General features: G+C 35.4%; 1 protein-coding gene and 1 long non-coding RNA gene across 2 annotated transcripts in view; both read right to left on the bottom strand.

Moving 5' to 3' along the window:
• Positions 1-19208, bottom strand: part of SH3BGRL (SH3 domain binding glutamate rich protein like) — a 77076-nt gene that overhangs the window by 28188 nt on the left and 29680 nt on the right. The gene's annotated exons all lie outside the window — the stretch shown is intronic.
• On the bottom strand, positions 9996-16905 carry LOC309797157. The gene is made up of 3 exons (XR_014292555.1): positions 16818-16905; positions 12627-12787; positions 9996-10137 (listed from the first exon to the last, which is right to left on the bottom strand). It is a non-coding gene; the product is annotated as an uncharacterized lncRNA (long non-coding RNA).

The following is a 19208-nucleotide window of genomic DNA, read 5'->3' as shown; positions in this document are numbered from 1 at the left end:
AGATTATAGTATAATAATATTATTGACTAAGTGTTTTTTATGGGCCAGGCACTATACATGCTTACATTATTTAATTATCACAAAAATCTTATGAGCTGCTATTATTTTCATTCCAGATTCACAGATGAAGAAACTAATATTCAAATGTATTAGAAACTTTCTCCTAAGCACACACTTGCCCACGATCTGTCAAAGTAAAAGGCACCACTTAAACACTAAGCATAATGAATAACAAAAATATTACCATACTTGTTATCTCATGCTAATTAGACTGTCAACTTAATGACGTCTCCGTGAGTGCGGAAATGGCTCATAATTCTTTTGTATCCTTCTTAATTCCAAAGCTTGGTCTAAAGTAAGGGCAAGAAAACCTGTTGATTATTTTAAAGGTTTAATACACAGGATAGATTTTCCTATATGACCCCTTCAGTCCTTTCCCACTCTGAAGTACTGTGATAATGAAACAAAGAAACATGCCAAAAGCAATAAAAGCCTCCTGGAACTTTAAGACTTGGTAAGAAAAAGTTACCATGAAGAATCAATGATTCATATTAATTCCATTGCTTATACCAAAAGAAGAAAAATTATCTTCATTTAAAACTGTCATATGTTTGGACAAATAAAATATGACGTTGAGAACAGTCCAATTGTTTGGACAAATAAAATATGAAGTTGAGAACAGTCCAAAGTGTTTCCACAGAAGTATCAGTGACTTGTGACCAAAGGTGCCTATGGGAAATGAGTGCTGAGGGGGAAATAGGGTAACAGGTGCTTGAGGCTGTTCTGGCAGCTTTAGGAGTGTCCTTAAAGCAAAAGCCTTCCTTGAAACAAATCACACTGTTACAATACAATCAAACATCAAAGCTAAATATTTGTGACAAGTACTAGTCTAACATAGGTGGATTTTATGTTCCATAAAATTTCAGATTGCAGTAAGAATTTAAAAATAAATGGACCAATTCATTTCAGCTTCCACCTCCCTGCTTTAATCACTATCATTATCAACTCAGTACAGTGAGTTACTATACAGACTTCATTTCTCTTTAGGAGAATTTTGTCATAATAGAAGGAAGGGAATTTGGTCTATGAAGAGATATAAAATGAAGAGGTATAAAACGCTGGTGACTTTATAGTCAGCAAAGATATTCTCCAACTCATCACCTCTCTATGAAACAAATTCTGGCAGCGAGGAAACTTAATTACAAAAACCACAGCTTTCTCCTAAAACCACACTTCCTGCAAATGCTACAGGGCTTCGAATTCCAGTCAGACAGATTCTCCAGGCAGCCATATAAGGGTAAGCAAAAACACAGAAATCCTCCAACAGGCTGATGTAAGGTCACAGGGCAGGCACATGAGAACCAAATATGGTAGTTAAATTCTCCAGCTCACAACAGATACTTAAAAAAAAAACCCTGTAACCATGAAGTCCAAGTTCTTGAATCACAAGTAAAGTAATAAGCAATTAATCTATTTTTATTAGTGCTGACTGGATGACAAATATGATTCAGTCTACCGTATATTACACCAGCTCTGCCTTTTTCATATTTTCCTTTTCTGTGGTAGGAAAGGCTACTGTGAAATGTGCAGCTGAAGTGGGCAACAGGGTATTACATCTAAATAAACTAGTCCAATCTGCCTACAGAAAGAAATACAGATTTTCCAAGAGCTCCATGAGAATAGTGTCTGCCCCATTGTAAGGAAGGCACTGTCCTACACTATGACTAAGAAAAATATCCATATAAGTGATATGATTTGATACTAAGGATAAGTCCTGCGGGATCCTTGTCCTCATTTAAACTCAAGAATAGAACAACATAAAGAGAAGATAATTCCCCCTACTTCTCACTACCAAAACCCCATGATTAACAGCAGGTAAGATACTGTCCTTTTTTCCAATGATCATAGAATTCTAATTAGCATTATCAATATGCCTTGGTAATTCTGAAAGCTGCTAATTCAGTCAAAGTCAAATAAAACCAAAAGTATTCTGAGAGGGTGCATCAAGAGCCATGGAAACCTTCATGTTCCTTGATCTAGTAATTTCTCTTCTGGATTCCTAGTCTAAGTAAATAATCCAAAAGAGGGTAGAAATTGTGTGCCTGAAGAGGTTATGCAATGTTTTGGTGCGTTTTTCTTGTTTTAATTAATTTGTTTGTTTTTTAGTGGTGGAGAATTGAAAGTTGCCTGCATGTCCAACCATTTGTACTTAGTTAAATAAACAGTGATGTGATCATTCAAAAGATTGCTATGAACACATTAAAACTGACCACTGTACAATTATGTAGCAACAAGGAAAAATAGTTATGATATAAAGAGTGAAAAAAGAAGTCTACAGAATCATGTTTTTGCTGTGATTCCAACTGTGAAAAGGAGAACTATGTATGTTTTTAAAAGACTAGACAGGAATTCAAACACAATTATTACAACCTCTTAGAACAGGACTGAGGGCTTAGCACCTTGTTCAGATGACTAATTAAGCTGTGTTGGGATTATGAGATTATGGGAATTCCCCCTGCCAAACTTTTCCAGTGGTTTTATATAGCTTTACATAATTTTAAAAAAAATATTTCAAAAAAATCAATTCATGTATATTGAGCTCATAGTAGAGGTAATACAATATAATGGAAAGACCACTGACTATGGCCCCAACGATCCTCACCTCCTGGCATTTACTTCTTTATAGAATTCCTTCCCCTAGAGTGTGGGCAGGAGCTGTTACTTGCTTCCAATCAGTAGAATATGGCAAAAGTGTTGGGATGTCACTCTATTGATGATGTTATTACACAAGGCTTTATCTTTCTAGCTGACTCACACTAGAGTCTCTCTCTCCTTTGCTGGATACAAAGAAGCAACTGCCAAGAGTATAACAGCGTCAAGGAAATGAATTCTGCCAACGATCACATGAGTTTGAGATGGATTCTTTTATAGTAGAGTCTCCAGATGAGAAACCTGTCCTGGTTGACACCTTGATTACAGCCTTGTAGGACCCAGCTAAGCTATACCAGGACTCCTGACCTACAGGCACTGTGATCTAATAGATGTGTATTATTTTAAGCCACTAAATTTATAGTAATTTGTTAAACAGAAAAGAAAACTAATACAGAACCCGAATGACTTGGGTTTGAATCTCAGATCCTTCACTTATTATCTGTGTGACAGAGCAAATTGATTAACCTCTCTGACTCTCAAATTCCTCATTTATTAATTGAGAGTAATAATACTCGCCTCACAGAACTGTTGTACAGAAAATTACAGACAACAGAAGCAATGTGCCTTTAACACTGACTGCCACAAAATACGCTAGATTGTAAATTATACGGTCTCTCAAGGCTGAAACCTTATCTATCTTGCTCATCATTCTATACAGTGCCTATAATCATATCTGACCCATAGCAGGTGTTCTATAAATATGCACCAAATGAATAAATAAATGAAGATAAGCTCTCAAGGAAATGTAGCTACTTTAAATATACATAAGGAACTGTAGTTATACATAATTGAAAGAGAACCCCTGCCTTCAAGGTATTAAAAAGAATGAATTACAACACAGTGCATCAATCACAATATAGGACATCCTTTCCGGAGCAGTATGATAGTGAGGATATGCAGATAAGGAGCCAGACTCTGGAATCAAACATAAGAAAATTGTATCTGCACAATTCAATGTAATCTTTTGATAAACTACTATCAGTATCAATAGAAAATATACTTATATGAAGATTATAAAAGAGGTATTTAAATCAAGCAATGTAGTCACTAGATAGTCACGATGAGTGGTTTGTAAAATGCTAGACTGATGCCTGAACATTTGTAAAGTCTAAAAACTTTCCTCAGTCACTTCATGGGGCTCTTGAGAAGTAAAGTGGGCTATTTAGCACCTCCAGGAAATGTTTGAGGGACCACTCAGAGACTGTAAAATTCTCCATGAGAAACCTCAGAAAGATGCAACTATTTATTGTGTTACAGCAAAATTCCAGCATTGTGCTCAGAAAAAGTGTCTACCAAAGTAAAAAAATTTACTCTGATAACAATCCATTAAAAAGTACTTCTAATATAAGAGAATCTAATAGAAAATTGACTGGCAGGTAAATATTGTCAAGCAATACATTCCTTGAGACTTAAGTCAATTTCCATTAAAAACATCCTGCCATATTGTAAAATTGCTCTTTTTAATAGATTGGCTTCTTTTTCTGACATCTATTAAAAGGCTTCCAATTGATAAATAAATCTGAAGCAGTAGAAAAAATTCCAAAGTTAAGTCAATTTGAATCACAAAACCTATACTCACAACACTCAGCTAGTATTCACTGTAAAAATCCACCAATATTTGTTTCTGTGAAAAAGGGAAGACTAAAAATATTGGTGAACAATGAGTAAGGAAGTCATTGACTCAATCTCTGAAAGTCCCCCAAATCATTTTGTGAAGAAAAACAATAATACTCACACAGACAAAGACACATTCACATTCTCAGAAATGCAATTTCTAATCACTCTAGGTTGAAAGAAAATGATTTCTCCACTTCCTTTTACTTTTTCAGAGGGAAAGGAAGCTGTATTTACATATTTCCTACTGAATTTTCAACCCAAAGACATCTCTTTGCTATGACCAAATTCTCCCTCAGTACGATAAAAATATTTTAAGGCAATTACTTTTTCAAATTCAAGAGTCATATTACTGTAGCAATAGACAGAAGGGGAACAAAACATAAAGACTGTTTTAGGGAGGTCTGACCTATTGCTAATGGCATCACTCAAAGCAGGCAGAGAATCTCAGTCTAACACCCACCATGAAGCAAAGCATCAAATGCAGAAAAGAACCATAATCTTTTCACATTGATCAAATTCATGGAAATGGCACAAAATGCTCCAGTTCATCTTCCTTAAATTCAATTTATTTACCCTTAAAATTACTATTTTATCAAACCTGTAATAACAAGAGATAGTGAATCTTTGTATACATTATCTAATGGGGCAATTTTCACAAATAATTGTCAGATTTTAGATCACAGGGTCAGCTTTCCAAATAATTAAAACCTTATCTAACTAAATAGCATGCTTTATTACTGTCATATAGTGAGACAAATAGGTATGACTTCACTTTTTTTCATACTGAAAACAAATATAGCCACCCAATTTAAAGCTAACCCTCAGTTACAGTCTATTTAAGGTAAAGAACTTTAAGTGGCCTTACACAAACATATGATGATTACATGTTTTTTTTTTTTTTTTTGCTTTTTTAGTGGAATTTGTGAGAATATCCACAAGGAAATGTATATTACTAAATGTTTAACAATCTAAAAGTTTTTTATATGAATTCTTCTTCAGGGTTGTAGGCTCAGTTAGTATATAATTCTTGGTCTGGTTACCTTCACATACACAAAAAACTGCATGTCCCTGGTCACTCTCTCTAGACCCTTCTGGGAAAATAACTGCTAACCACATCCAGCTAATGGTGGGTCCATAGCATAATCCTTACACCTAAAGGGCTGCCTGTGATTTCAGAAAACACAAAAACAAACAAACAAACAAAAACACAAATACTACCATTTCACACTAACTTCGCTGTAGTACTGATTTTTTTCCTCTATAGTTAGTGAGGTGATTAATATTTCATAACAAAGGAAATTAAACACTTTCCTTTCAAGGGAGCATGGCAACTCAGAGAATTCTGTATCCTGGCCCAAACAAATGCATTTGCCATAGGATAAAAATTAGTCTGAAGCCTGAACAGTGTGCCTCACATGAACATTCCAGTGAACAATATGAATGTACTCCCAGACTCAAGCCATAAAGCATATTCCAAACTGTCCAGCTGAGAACAATTGCCATGTATTACCTAATTAGTTAAATAAGACCAGGATCAAATGGTCTAAGAAATTAACCAACTAGCAAGCTAAGGCTGCTAAAACAAAAGAGGCCTGAGTCAGGTAGTTCTGTGGGCTCATCAGTGACTTTTTGGTGCAATTTAATTGCTACCATTGTTATTTGGACTATGACCATCGAGAACAACAGCATGTCCAGAAATAAGAACTGCTGTCAAAGATGGTGAAATGTCTGCTATTTTTACTCCACTTTCAAACTAATAAGTAAACCTGCCACAGTTTTAAGGATAGTGGCAGAAAATATGAGATTTCTGGGTCATAGCAACAGCAGTAGCCAGAGTATCAGCATTTTCTTGTACCTATTCCCTGACCCTCAATTCTTATAGGGTGACACAGGGTGCCAGGTTAGGGAACCTGGATCTTTCATAATGAGCAGTAAGCAAATCTTCCCTTTGCTTTAGAGAGAGACACTATCTCATTTTTTCAAGGCTGTTTGCATCCTTGAAAAGATAATACAGAACAAAAAGTCATTGCCTCTGCTTACAAGATGTACGCAAATACAAGAGATGAATGGAAAACTGTCTGCCAGCATCTACCATGTACAACCTATTTGGCTATTATAGAGTTCTCAGCTCTTGTCTTATACATTTCTGAAGGGGAAGCTAATATCAACATCAAATGCAGTTTTGGGTGATGAAATCCTGTAGTTTCACCACCTGGCTGAATAGAAAATTGTAGGAGTAAAGTTGTATAGCAATTCAATTAAAAATAGAAATCATGGATTCTGTAAGACTGAACTCTTCTACATCCAGAGATAACACATTCATTCAGCAGTCCCTCATAATATGGGTTGTTTATTTGTAAAATCAATTCTTGTGACCAATGTTACATCTTTAACTTCTCTCACTCTAAACCCAAATATCCATATGTGTGCCAAAAGACAGAAACTAAATCATGATCTCATTTTAAAGTCTAGACAAGCTGCAAAGCATTTATTCTCTCTGTAAACATGCTTTTACCCTAAGGATTTTGTTCCTGATTCAGGAAATTATTTGTTGAAATAAATCTAATACTATTCAAGTTTAAAAAAGCAAAAAGAACAAAAACTGGCAGTTATCTTTACAGAATTCCTATTAAAAGTAAAGTATATGAAAGAAGGATTTTAATGTCTGGTGTTACTACTAAAATGCTATGTAAGGATAATTGTTTTTTATTTTGTTCTGTTTTTACTTTAATCAATATTAAAAGGAAGCATAAATCGTAAGGAATGTAAATTGCAGAAATTAAAATACTCATTTTACCTTATGATTTTTAAAGTGTTTCACTGCTTACAACAGATTATAGGACATTGTCCATGGGAAGCCAATAAGATATATTCTCTTCATTAAAATTTATACACACAGGGGAATGAATTATTCCAAGGAATCACCTCATGATCTGATAGTAGATAATTTACTGACATATATCTAATTTCCCTAAGCATCTGACTCACTCATTCTATAGTAAAGAATCACAGGTATAATTAACAGAAAACAAGTATTGAATCCATGCCTATCATGGCCTTTCTAAAATTTAAATGTTACTTATTAACCCTGTGCAATCTACCAAAGCAAAAAAATCTCATAATACCTGTTTGTTGACTGGCAGATATGCAGTTTCCTTAAGCATTAATGGATTTTTTAAAAGATCTACATGAGAAGTATTTGTTAATGATTCTTCATCATAGTATCCTGCAAATTTTTAACATTAGGTTTGATACACATAAACACTTTGGTGACTAGTCTTGTAGGGGAACAGGGAAAAATCACTAAATATACTTTTCTTAGTGTAAAAACAAGTGAAAGTGTTGAACATAGTTTAAAGAGATTTGCTGCTATACTGTACTTAATTTAAAAATAATTTTTTTTTTCTATTTTCTTCAGTCCATGAAATCCCCCCCCAACCCCGAAATCTTGTAGATAAGTTCTTGTTCCACAACCTAGCTCTTCAGGGAACATAAAAGGAGAAAACACCATTCCTGTTTTAGAAAAGTTTAAAATTTAGTAGGACACTAAATTCAATTTGCTACACTTAGTAAAATATTTGTGATAGGTAAATATTCTTAAATATTTATGTCATGTGCTAAATATTACACTAAGCACTTTACATGCATTATCTCATTTTAATAGATGAGAATATAGCTCTTAGAGACGTTAACGTTTCCCAAGAAGACACAGTGAGATAATGGTGGAATGGAGATTCAAAGTAAGCAGCTTGACTCCAGCTGCTTGAATCCACCACATTATACAAATGGAAGTTAAGTAATTGAGGTATAAATAAGAAAATAATGCTGGTATATTTAAAATAATTAGGAAAGTTTTCATTCTAAGGATTGAAAAGGAGTAAGGTAACCAGTAGTCAATGAAAAAACCAATGACTTTAGAAAAGTATAAGATTAAAATATAAAATTACTTTCTTTTAAGACTTACAGAAACATACTTTAAGCAGTTTTCTCCATTTTAGTACATATTTTTGTCTAATACATTTTCCCAGCATTACTTTCTTTTCAAAACTAGAACTAAAATTAAAAATGGATTTAAAATGTATAAAAAGCAAGCAATAATCATACAATTTATTAGATTGCCCAACTTAGTTTATGATAAAAAGGAGAGAGCTAGGTGTTCCCTGCTTTGGGAAAGTCCTTGAAAATTTCTTTAATTATGTAGTATTCATTTAAAACAACAGGCTTTTTTTTTGAAATATCAGAAATTTAGAGTAAAATCTATGGTATCTAAAATCTAAGTTAAAACTGTATTGCGTTTCTACTCTCCACCAGATGGTATGTTATCGAATATATTTCCCTTGAGGCTGTACTGAATACATTCATTTCTAAATCAACACAGCTGCTGACCAGTTCAGAGAACAATTCTCATTACAACTTCTGATCAGTATGATCTGTGACATTCATCTAGATGAAGGTGTGTTTAGTGAAGGTCTGGAAATTCTGGTCTTTCTTATCGAACCACTGTGAAGTCGTTTGACCAAAAGTTAAGGGTGGCATATTTTTTTGTAACTACTACACGTGCAGACACATGGAATTTATTTGCAATGTTAAAGTTTTCCATTGAAAGGACAGCTGCAATTATTTCACCCTTTTCTATCAAGATATCTGGTATATCGGAGTAATTTTCCCTCTAACTTAGCACAGAGTAGGCCCCTCACCAAACCCTCCCTCACGGCAAGAGAACTGATTTATATGGCATGGCCTGGTCTAGAAAGGGGATACCCATAATTTCTGTTTATTCAGCGGGGCAGCAGGACACAGAATGTAGGTCTCTAGCTCTTCCATCCAGCAGAGGGAAGGAACACATTTGGATACATTCAATACATGATTCTAATAAATCTACTAGTCAACTGAAAAAAAGACATGCCTGTTTGTGAACACCATTTAGTGAGAGGGAAAAAAACCTTAAATTAAGGTCTAAATTCTGCATTTTTAATGCACATATGGCTCCCCTTATGAAGAACCACAATTTGGCCCTGAAAATTTGTTCTTTAAAGGAAAAAAATTTAGCTGGTTTGTAAACTTTATATAAATTAGGCTACTGTATACCAATGAATGCAAACTTTCACCAACCGTACCAAAAAATAAATTTTAAAGGAGGAGGAGGAAAAAAGAGACGAGGAAGAGGAAGTACAACACCAAATTTGCATTATAGAAGGTATTATGACTTAGATTAGAATAATCACAAGTCCATAATTCTAAAACATGGAGACCAGAATGCTGCTTAGTAGATTGAATTTTAAAAGTTAAAACCTCTACTATAGGGAATTCCCTGGTGGTCCAGTGGTTAGGACTCCAGGCTCTCACTGCTGAGGGCCCAGGTTCAATCCCTGGTTGGGGAACTAAGATCCCACAAGCCACATGGTGTGGCCCAAAACAAAAACCTCTACTATATTAAAAATATTTTTAATTTATTTTTACTTATACACTGTGAAATTTACTCACTTGGTATGCATTTCTATGGATTTTCAAAAATGCATAGAGTCATGTAACCACCACCACAATCAAAACAATTCTCTGACTCCCCCCCCCAAATTCCCTTGTGCTACCCCCTTGCAGAATTAGTTTTTGTAATTAAAATTTCAGTTCACAGATATTCTTCTTAACTACTAGTTACTTACTGGTTTCTCGGTTTCTCTCAACCCTTTTGCTGAATTCTTATTATTAGCTTTTTCACAGAAACAAATGGATAAGGGTCTGTATGTCAGGTCAGCAAATATTTATGAAACGTTTGTTCTGGGCCCAGCATTGCACTACATTCTCTGGGGACTACAAGGGAAGATAAAAATACTACATAAGAAGGGAGCTCATAGGCATGTGAAACTTTACAGCAGTACAAGACGTTATTTAATGGAATGCTTAATTGTGAGATTATGAAAGGTATTCTTAACTTAGAACTTAGGGTCTGTGACTCCCCTAAAATGTGTATGTGTATGTCTTTGGGTAGAAGCTCCAGAGCTTCCATCAGGTTATCATGTTGACTAGAGTGAAAGATCCATAGGTGTTTTAGAAAGGAAATAACAATGGAAGAGGCAGGATGGAAATGATTGCTGGTAAATCTTACAATCCAATAAGCAACAGAAAGACAACCTCCACATAGCACTTTAAGCTTTTACACCCGTTACTTTCATTTGAACCAAGAAGCATTTGGAGAAGGTTCTTAAGCCATGAAATGAGATGAAGGAAACAGTGTTTGAGGAAAATTAGAAGAGCAGTAGTATGCAGGATGGATGGGTTGAAATGGATGAGTTGAAAACAGACTATGGGTAAGAAGTTATTGTTTAGGTTTAAAGGGTCCAGGGTCAATTGGAAGGTGTGAGCTGTAAAAGTGCAGAGGAGAATCTAAGAGACATTATTAAAAGAAAAATTGATAGGCTTCACTGATGGATACGTTGGGAAAGTTTAAGGAATAAGATTTATTTAATCAATCACTCATTTAACATGTATTTATTGAGCCGAGCCTATTAGGTTCCTGGCACTCGTTCTAGGCATCAGAGAAAGAGCAATAAACAAGACAGACAAGGAAGGCTCCTGTCCCCACAGAGTTTATAATCTAATGAGAGGAAACAGTTTATAATCTAATAACAGGAAAACAAATTAATAGACAAAATAATTTCAGACAGTGATTAACTGATAAATTCTATAAGTTATCAAAGTATCAGTATGAAAGATGACTTCCAGGATACAAAGGGACAAGTGCAAGGGGACTAAATATGTACTAATTAATGGACTAGGCTTTTTTTTTTTTTTTTTTTTTTTGCGGTACGCAGGCCTCTCAGTGTTGTAGCCTCTCCCGTTGCGGAGCACAGGCTCCGGACGCGTAGGCTAAGCGGCCATGGTTCAAGGGCCCAGGCGCTCTGCGGCATGTGGGATCTTCCTGGACTGGGGCATGAACCCGTGTCCCCTGCATCAGCAGGCGGACTCTCAACCACTGCGCCACCAGGGAAGCCCTGGACTAGGCTTTTTAAGACAAATTATCTCATTTAATTAAAATATGATACTTACAATAACATGGAACCACTGGCAAACACAGGACATTGTGAAGGCAGACCTTCAATATGTATGTGTATTGTATATGTTTGGGGGGGGAAGTATATCTAAGAAGGGAAGAATGGTGAGGGGAGTGGCAGAGAGTAAAGACGATGAGTTAAGTTTTAAATAAATTGAGCTAGAAGACTTCTATTTTCAGGAGAAAACAACCCATGAGTATAATAACAAATGTACTATCAGAATTTTTAAAAAACTACCTTGGTACAGCAAAACAAGATGATATATTCAATAAATGCTATGTTTACAAGTGAAGAGGTTTTAGTTTATTATAAACATATAATGGCTATTCACAGTAGAGAATGAAGAATTGGTAAATCAATTCATTGTGCTTCTCTTTTGCTTTCTACTCTCACAGTTAACTGTTGAGAAAAAGCACGCTTGCTCATCCTATTAGTCCTTGTGTGGAAAAAAAAGTTCTGAAAAAAATATATACACATATTAACATATATGTCTTGTTATCCTTACTAGATTACAATCTCCTCAAGGGCAGGTTACATACCTAATTTATGTTTGTGTCCCTCAGAATAGCAAACAGAATGCTTTATACATTGCTAGTACTCAATAAATACTTTTAAGTAAAGACTCCTTCAAGATCTTTTTTAAAACACAGTGCATCACTTTGATGGTTCTCCCGTCCTGAGAATACTAACTGGATTTATTCTATTGGCACTGTTACCACTGTAAGCAGTATTTTCATTTTTTAATCAAAGCCTGTTTTGGTCTAATTCTAAATAAGAAGAAAAGGAACACAAAAAAAGCAGAATATACGAACTTTCAGGCCCAAGAACTAAGCCAGAAAAGAGGCAGGCAAAGGAGTGAAGTAAGTAAAAATGCTTTGCTAGCATCTCTGACTACTCCTAGGGTTTTATTTTCCTCTCCCCAACTCCTAAAATGTCCTCTGTTTGTGGACAGTAAAGACTCTTTCTTAAAGCTGTTAACCAAATACTTGATGTATGAGCCACTAGAAGAGCTATCTAGAATTGGTTAAAGTTCAAAGATTACTATATATACACAACTGGTTTTTGCTCTCTGCCTGTCTATTTTGAGAAGGGAAACGATTCAAAGGTGAAAAGTATACCTTTGGGCTACAGGCATGAAATTATGTGCTGCATATACTCATAATACCTCAAGGTTCATAAAAGATGAGGCTCAGTTAAAATCTTCATGTTGATCAACACTTTAAAATTAGGTGGTGCCTTACTACTTACCTACTGTCTCACAACTGATTGGCAGAGATGGCTTCATGAACATAGCTCAAGTAAACATGACCTGTCCAGTCCTGTAATTTATGTGTCCTTCCACCACTCCCTTTTCTTGGCTTTTCTCACACTTTTTTTTCTTTTGGTCTGTTTCATAGAGTTATGAGGGTCTATATAGGAAAGGCACATATGTTAAATATAAAGATTTTAGAAGTCAGGATGGGAAACCAATCTTTGACAGACAAAAAGCACTCAATAAAAAAGGATCAAAATGAATTAATATATATAAAATGCTTTAAACAATGTCTGACACATAGGATTCAATTAATGTTAGTTGTTGTTATTACTGAAGTTATTATTATATCCAGAGGTGAGAGAGGCAGTATTGGTGTATTGGCAATAATACTGGACTTTGAGTCAGAAAGCTTGCTTAAAAATTTGTCTATTCTACCTACTAGATATGTAATCATAAGCAAGTCACTTAAATTTCTGGGCCTCTGCTTCCTAATGTCCAATAGAGTAACATGGGTGCTTACACTTATAAGTTATCATGAGTATTACTGCAAATGTATGTGAAAGAAATTTGTAAATATAATCAAAGATGTAACTCAATATAATCATCCCACTTTTCTTTCACTATCATACTCCTCACTTAAGTCTATCTAATCCCCATGGTCTCAAAGTCTCCAGGCTGTGTCTTCTTTCTTACTATAAGTTCCCTTGTACTTCAAAGTCATATCAGTAATTCTTTGTACTATTATCCTATTCTCTCTCTGTCTCTCTCTCTCTCTCTCTCTCTCTCACACACACACACACACACACACACACAACCACAAAACTTACTGGACTTCAGATCAGTTTCCTTCCTTTTCTCCTAAAATCCTATGTATTATATCTCGGTCGGTTCCATGGACTGAGACTAATTTCAAACACTGCCACTTCTTTTAGAAAGTCAGTATTCACTCTCCAAATTATGTAGTTTTTAGCCCTTTAAAAAAGACCTGGGTTTGTCTTCCCAGGTCCTCAGCTCTGTAGTCTTAGTTATACATAGCTACTTGTTGCTTTTTGACGCTGTACCTGTTACTCAAAGTGCAGCTTCTTGAGTCATATTCCCATAGATCCTAATTCAATAGGTTTACAGCATCCATGAATGAAATTTTGAACAAGCATCCTGTGAGATTTCTGAAGCAGATGATCTCCATACTACACTGTGAGGAGCAATGAAATGTTTATTGAATACCTAACATTGAGTCACTCACCAGTACCCTAGTCATATCTTTGCTCTTACTGTTGCCTCTCTCAGGAATGATCTTTCCCTTTCTCTGATAATGAAAATATTGCTTAGTTTTTGAGATCCAGCTCAAATGCAGCCTCCTAGTCCATTTCCCCCATGCCCAGCAGATGTGCTCTTTTCTATTGAACAAGCTATGGGACATTATCAGCACTGGGGTACAAGGAAGTATTGAGTGATGATAGGGTCTTTAGCTTTTATAAACTGAAGTTTTACATCTGAGTCTGTGCCCTTGAGTTAAGCTTGCTATAAAGCCTGTAAACTGGGTAGACTAATAGAAAAGTAAAAAATACTTAGCATCAGATTGATCAAGGTAGTAACTCAAACCACATAGAAACTAGAAAGGAGGACTGGCAGCCATGTCAGGACCAACAATTGAGAATGAGAAATAAACAAATAAAAAATAGTTGTCAGCTAGAAAATTGTACAAGTTCAGTTAAGGATTAGTCAAGTGATAACATCTCAATGGTCTCAGGGGAAAAGATGGCTAGTACACAACTGCCTAAGTGAGTTTGTGTGGTTGGTGTAGGTTATAAAATAACAAGGAGAAAAGAAGGGAAAGAGGGAGCTAAGAGTAGAGATGGTAGGGACACTTGAGAAGGATGGAAGCCATGAGTACAGCTAATAAGTGGCAAAATAGAGACCTGAACCCAGATCAATCTGATTTCTCTGTACTAATGGATTTTCAAACCTTAATGTGACTTGGAATATAATTCAGGAGTTCTAGACATGTCCCAGGGATCTGCATTAAAAAACACCCCTCTAGGTGCAAGTGGGCAGTGTGTAAATCATATATAAGAAACTGAACTACTGCTTCTCAGTTTGCTTGAGGCACTCTTTCTCTCCTTCTCCCTATTTCCACTTCAGCCTTTCAGAGATACCCAACTACCTAGGAACCCCAAGCATTAAAAAGATAAATTATCTGACCTCTTTCCCTCTGTCCTCTTTGCCCAATTCTTCCAAGATCTGGGTTTTTAAAATTAGAAACTCCTTTTTTTTTTGCAGAAATAGAGACACAGACATAAAGAACAAAGGTATGGATACCAAGGGGGGAAGGAGGGGGTTGGGATTGATTGGGAGATTGAGGTCGACATATATACACTATTGATACCATGAATAAAATAGATAACTAGTGAGAGCTGACTGTACAGCACAGGGAACTCTACTCAATGCTCTGTGGTGACCTAAATGGGAAGAAACTCATTTAAACTTCCCAAAGGATAAGGACAACTACGTTTCTGAGACAGCTTGGTAGGTGGTCTCTGAAAGGCATACTAGATCCCAAACCCTTAAGCTCATAAACACATGTTTACTTTGCTAAAGTTAAACATCATCATCATCCCTTACATTTTATCAAGTGCCCACTATGCACTAGGCACAGTGTGAAGCATATCACATGTTCTCTTAATCTTCAAAAGAAATCTGTAAGATTGATATTATTATATTTATTTGACAGATAAAGGAACAGAGTCTCTGAGAGGGAAAAGTTGAGTAACCTACTCAAGACAACCGCCGGTAAATGGTGGTTTAAACTACTACATGGGATTTGAACTTATGCAGCCTGTGGAAACCCAGGTGTTTCATGACTACATGCCAGCTCATAAATATCTGCAGTAACTACTGGCATGAGGCAAAGACACTGATGCACAAATTTTAAAAGTAAGAAAAACGGACACAGTCTAAAGCCCAGAATTAAAATCCTTCATGATATTAAAACATGCCTGGTAAACCTCTACCACCAAGGTTTACAGTCATGATCAAGTATTTGTGTGCCTCAAGATCCAGAAAGGTTTAATAATTTTAGAGGGAGACAGGATTGGGGAGATAAAAAGATGAGTAATTCCAATTACGTCTCATCTAAAAATTTTGAAATTTCCATAAAGTCTATTACTATGTTAAATGTCCTGTATCCTCTGACAATAGAAGAAAGTTCTTCCATGTTATAGGGGGAAAAAAAAACTCAATGAAGAACACTTTGCTGTAACATAAATCTTAAAATAATGTAATCAACAATCACATCTACTAGCTATCTTTGGATGTAAAATAATCAGAACAACATTGGAAGAAAAGAATCATTGAAATCTTAAAAATAAAAGTTTCAGTGAACTATTCACAAATGCACTTTGCAAAATTAATCAAAGACAACTAAAGAGAAAGTAAGGAAAACTATTTCCTCATGAATAATGCAGAATTAATTTTATACTTCTTGCTTTATTATTTTCAGCAAGTGAGCAAGTTAAGGTATTTCTACTTTGGCACAACCTATTTGTAATGGGAAGCTACTTCTTCACGTGCAACTTGAGGAATTTAGAGAGTCAATCACAGGACCACTGATGTTTTTATGCCCTGCTTCAGATGGCCTGTTGAAAATAGATTATTCTGGACCATAGAATGAGTCCAGGCAGTAGATTTAAACATTAATAGTAAAGGCAAAGATGAAATAATCTGTTGAATGATAGTCTAGAAACAACATAAGCTTTCTCTACAGGATATTCAAAAACATTGAGGTAATTAAGATGGGCCTGCCAAGTGAGAAAGTACAACTGCTATAATTTCTATGGACTCCAGGCTTACCAGTTCAAATTCACACTTTCTTTACCAGCATTAACAGTAGCTGACTTCTGCCCTTCTTATTAGATTAACGATAACGTAAAATCCTGGGTATGGATACTGGCTCTGCAAATTTACTGGCTATAGGCCAAGTTATTCAAGCAATTTGAGACTCAGTTTTCCTATATGTAAAATGGGCATAATACACCTACTTCCTAGAGATGTAAGGGCTAAATGAGAAGAGGAATGTAAAGTGCCTGGCTTTGAGCCTGGATCCCCAAAGGCACTCAATAAATAGAAAGTCTTTCCACACCCATCTCCTCCTTTTGTCCTATTCATTCTTCAAACTCAAGCCTTACCTTCCCTAGAATATATTTTAGGCGCACTGATTTTTCTTAGATCTGAATTCTTATAGCACTAGTTTCTGATCTGTGGTCCAGAGATCACTGTGGGGAGGGGGAGGGAGAGGGAAGAACAGTTATTGCAAAAAGCTGACAAATCTCTAAGTACACAAAGCATTTTCTAGAGACTAAAAGAATAAGTTTTGCACTAAAACATACAACTCTTTTCTAATATGTCTAGATACTGTTGTGTAAATTAAAATACAAATTCATTTCAAAGTGTTAGCAAATTTATGGTAGTTTTTTTTTTGAAATCTTAACATCTTTATTGGAGTATAATTGCTTTACAATGGTGTGTTAGTTTCTGCTTTATAACAAAGTGAATCAGCTATACATATACATATATCCCCATAGAAAGTGGTATAGTAGTTTTTGTTATTATTTATTTTCTTAGCCAAAGGATAGTAAAAATGTAACTAATATTATGGTAGATTTCCATATTTATACTCTGAAAAAGTTGACTCCCACTATCACGTGTTTCTATTTTTGTATGACATTCTCCAGTTGTTTCAAGCAAGCCTGGACTAGGTTGAAGGAAGTGAGGCACTCACTTCAACTGAAAATTTGAGGGGCACATAAAAGCTCAGTAATCAAGATAGATAACATGTTAAAGACATTTTTAAAATATAAATTAATGCAAATATAGATAATGAACAAAATATCAAATTTTTAAATAAGACATGATCTGACAGGGCCAGGATTGTGGGGAGGTATATGAGATGAGTCAGACAAGTGCAGGGTCAGATTCTGGTTCATAGGCATTTTGAGGATTTGACCCTGAATGTCTAACGAAGAATGAAATACTGGGTCATTATTTTACAATATGTAGTGTTCATTACAGTTTTTAGCTGGATCTCCAAAAGAGTAAGCTAATCCATGCCGAGAGTGCTTTCACAAATAAAAAGTTGACGTTGGCATGCAAAAACCACTGCAAGTACGAGAGCTCTGGGGAAGGCATGAGAACAGAGAGAGAGATGGGTATGCATGTTGAAAGTCTGAATTTAGTAATAGGAAAAACAGTTCTGGGAGAGTATCAGTGAAGCAGTAAAAGTCTTACTGTTCGGAAAGGTGACAGCTAGCCTACACTTATTTTCCAGAGGGCAGGAGACACCATCTTCTTTATCATCATCATCATCATCACTACTATTTGCTGAATACTTAACGGTATGCAAAACACTACATTAAGAGCTTCATCCTGTTTAGTCATCACAATGATTCTGTGATGTATATGTACTATTACCCCCATTTTATTAACTGAGTTTCAGAGGGAATTAAATGACTTGTATACAGTGTTGAACCTAGTAAAGAAGTTTATGGACAATATGAATATATCCAGGTATACCTAAAATAACAATAATAACAACAATAAAAATAATAAAAAGTAAATAATAACTAATAAAATAATAATAATAATTTTAAAAATAATAAAAACAATAATATCAAATAACACTGAACTGTTACTGTTTTAAGCACTGTGCTAAATATTTTATCTCACTTAAACTTTATAGCAGCCAAGGAAGTTAGGTAATACTATCACTGTTTTTACTCTGTGTGTGTCTGTGTGTTTGTGTGCATGCACGTGTGCACACACACACAGTTGACCCTTGCACAAGGTAGGAGTTAGGGGTATTGCCCCCCGACACAGTCAAAAATCCCCATACAACAGGGGAAATCTCTGCCTCAAAAAAAAAAAAAATGATTGATAAATGACTCACCCACGGGCAGGAAGCTGAAACAGTTTGGATAGAATCAGGACTCAAACCCTAGCTCTTGTGATTCCACATACTGTGATCTCTAATTAAACACTAAGTTTTCCCAAACTTAGTTAACTTAAAGATCTGTAAAATGAAAAAACAGATACTATATTTATTGAAAAATTCCACCTATAAATGGGTCTGTGCTGTTCCAAAACTTGCTGTTCAAGGGTCAACTGTATAGTTGAAATAAATTTCTAGACACAAGATGGAGCTCCTCCTGCCCAGGGTGCCGTGCCAGCAAACCCAAACTTAGACCATTTTCATGTCCCTGTAAATATTCCATTTGACCGAAACGCAGTATATCCAGTCAGCCAATCCCCAAACGCCAAGCCAACCCTGGGCCTTCTTACCCCAAACAAGGTTGACTATGTGGTCCCAACCAATTAAGTATTTTCTATTTTTCTCTTCCTTGTTCATTATTCTTCATTCTATACAAATTTCCTGCCCTCTGTTCCATTTTGCAGTTCTCTGAATAGAGACTGCCTGCTTCATGAAGAGTTAAAGTTTGTATCTCCTAAATTGTTTTATCTAATCATTTTTAACCATATATATATATATATATATATATATATATACACATATATATGTACAC

The sequence above is a fragment of the Mesoplodon mirus genome (genome assembly GCF_964341445.2).
Source record: "Mesoplodon mirus genome assembly, chromosome: X".
NCBI classification, from domain to species: Eukaryota; Metazoa; Chordata; class Mammalia; order Artiodactyla; family Ziphiidae; genus Mesoplodon; species Mesoplodon mirus.
This window is presented reverse-complemented; position numbering and strand designations above follow the sequence as displayed.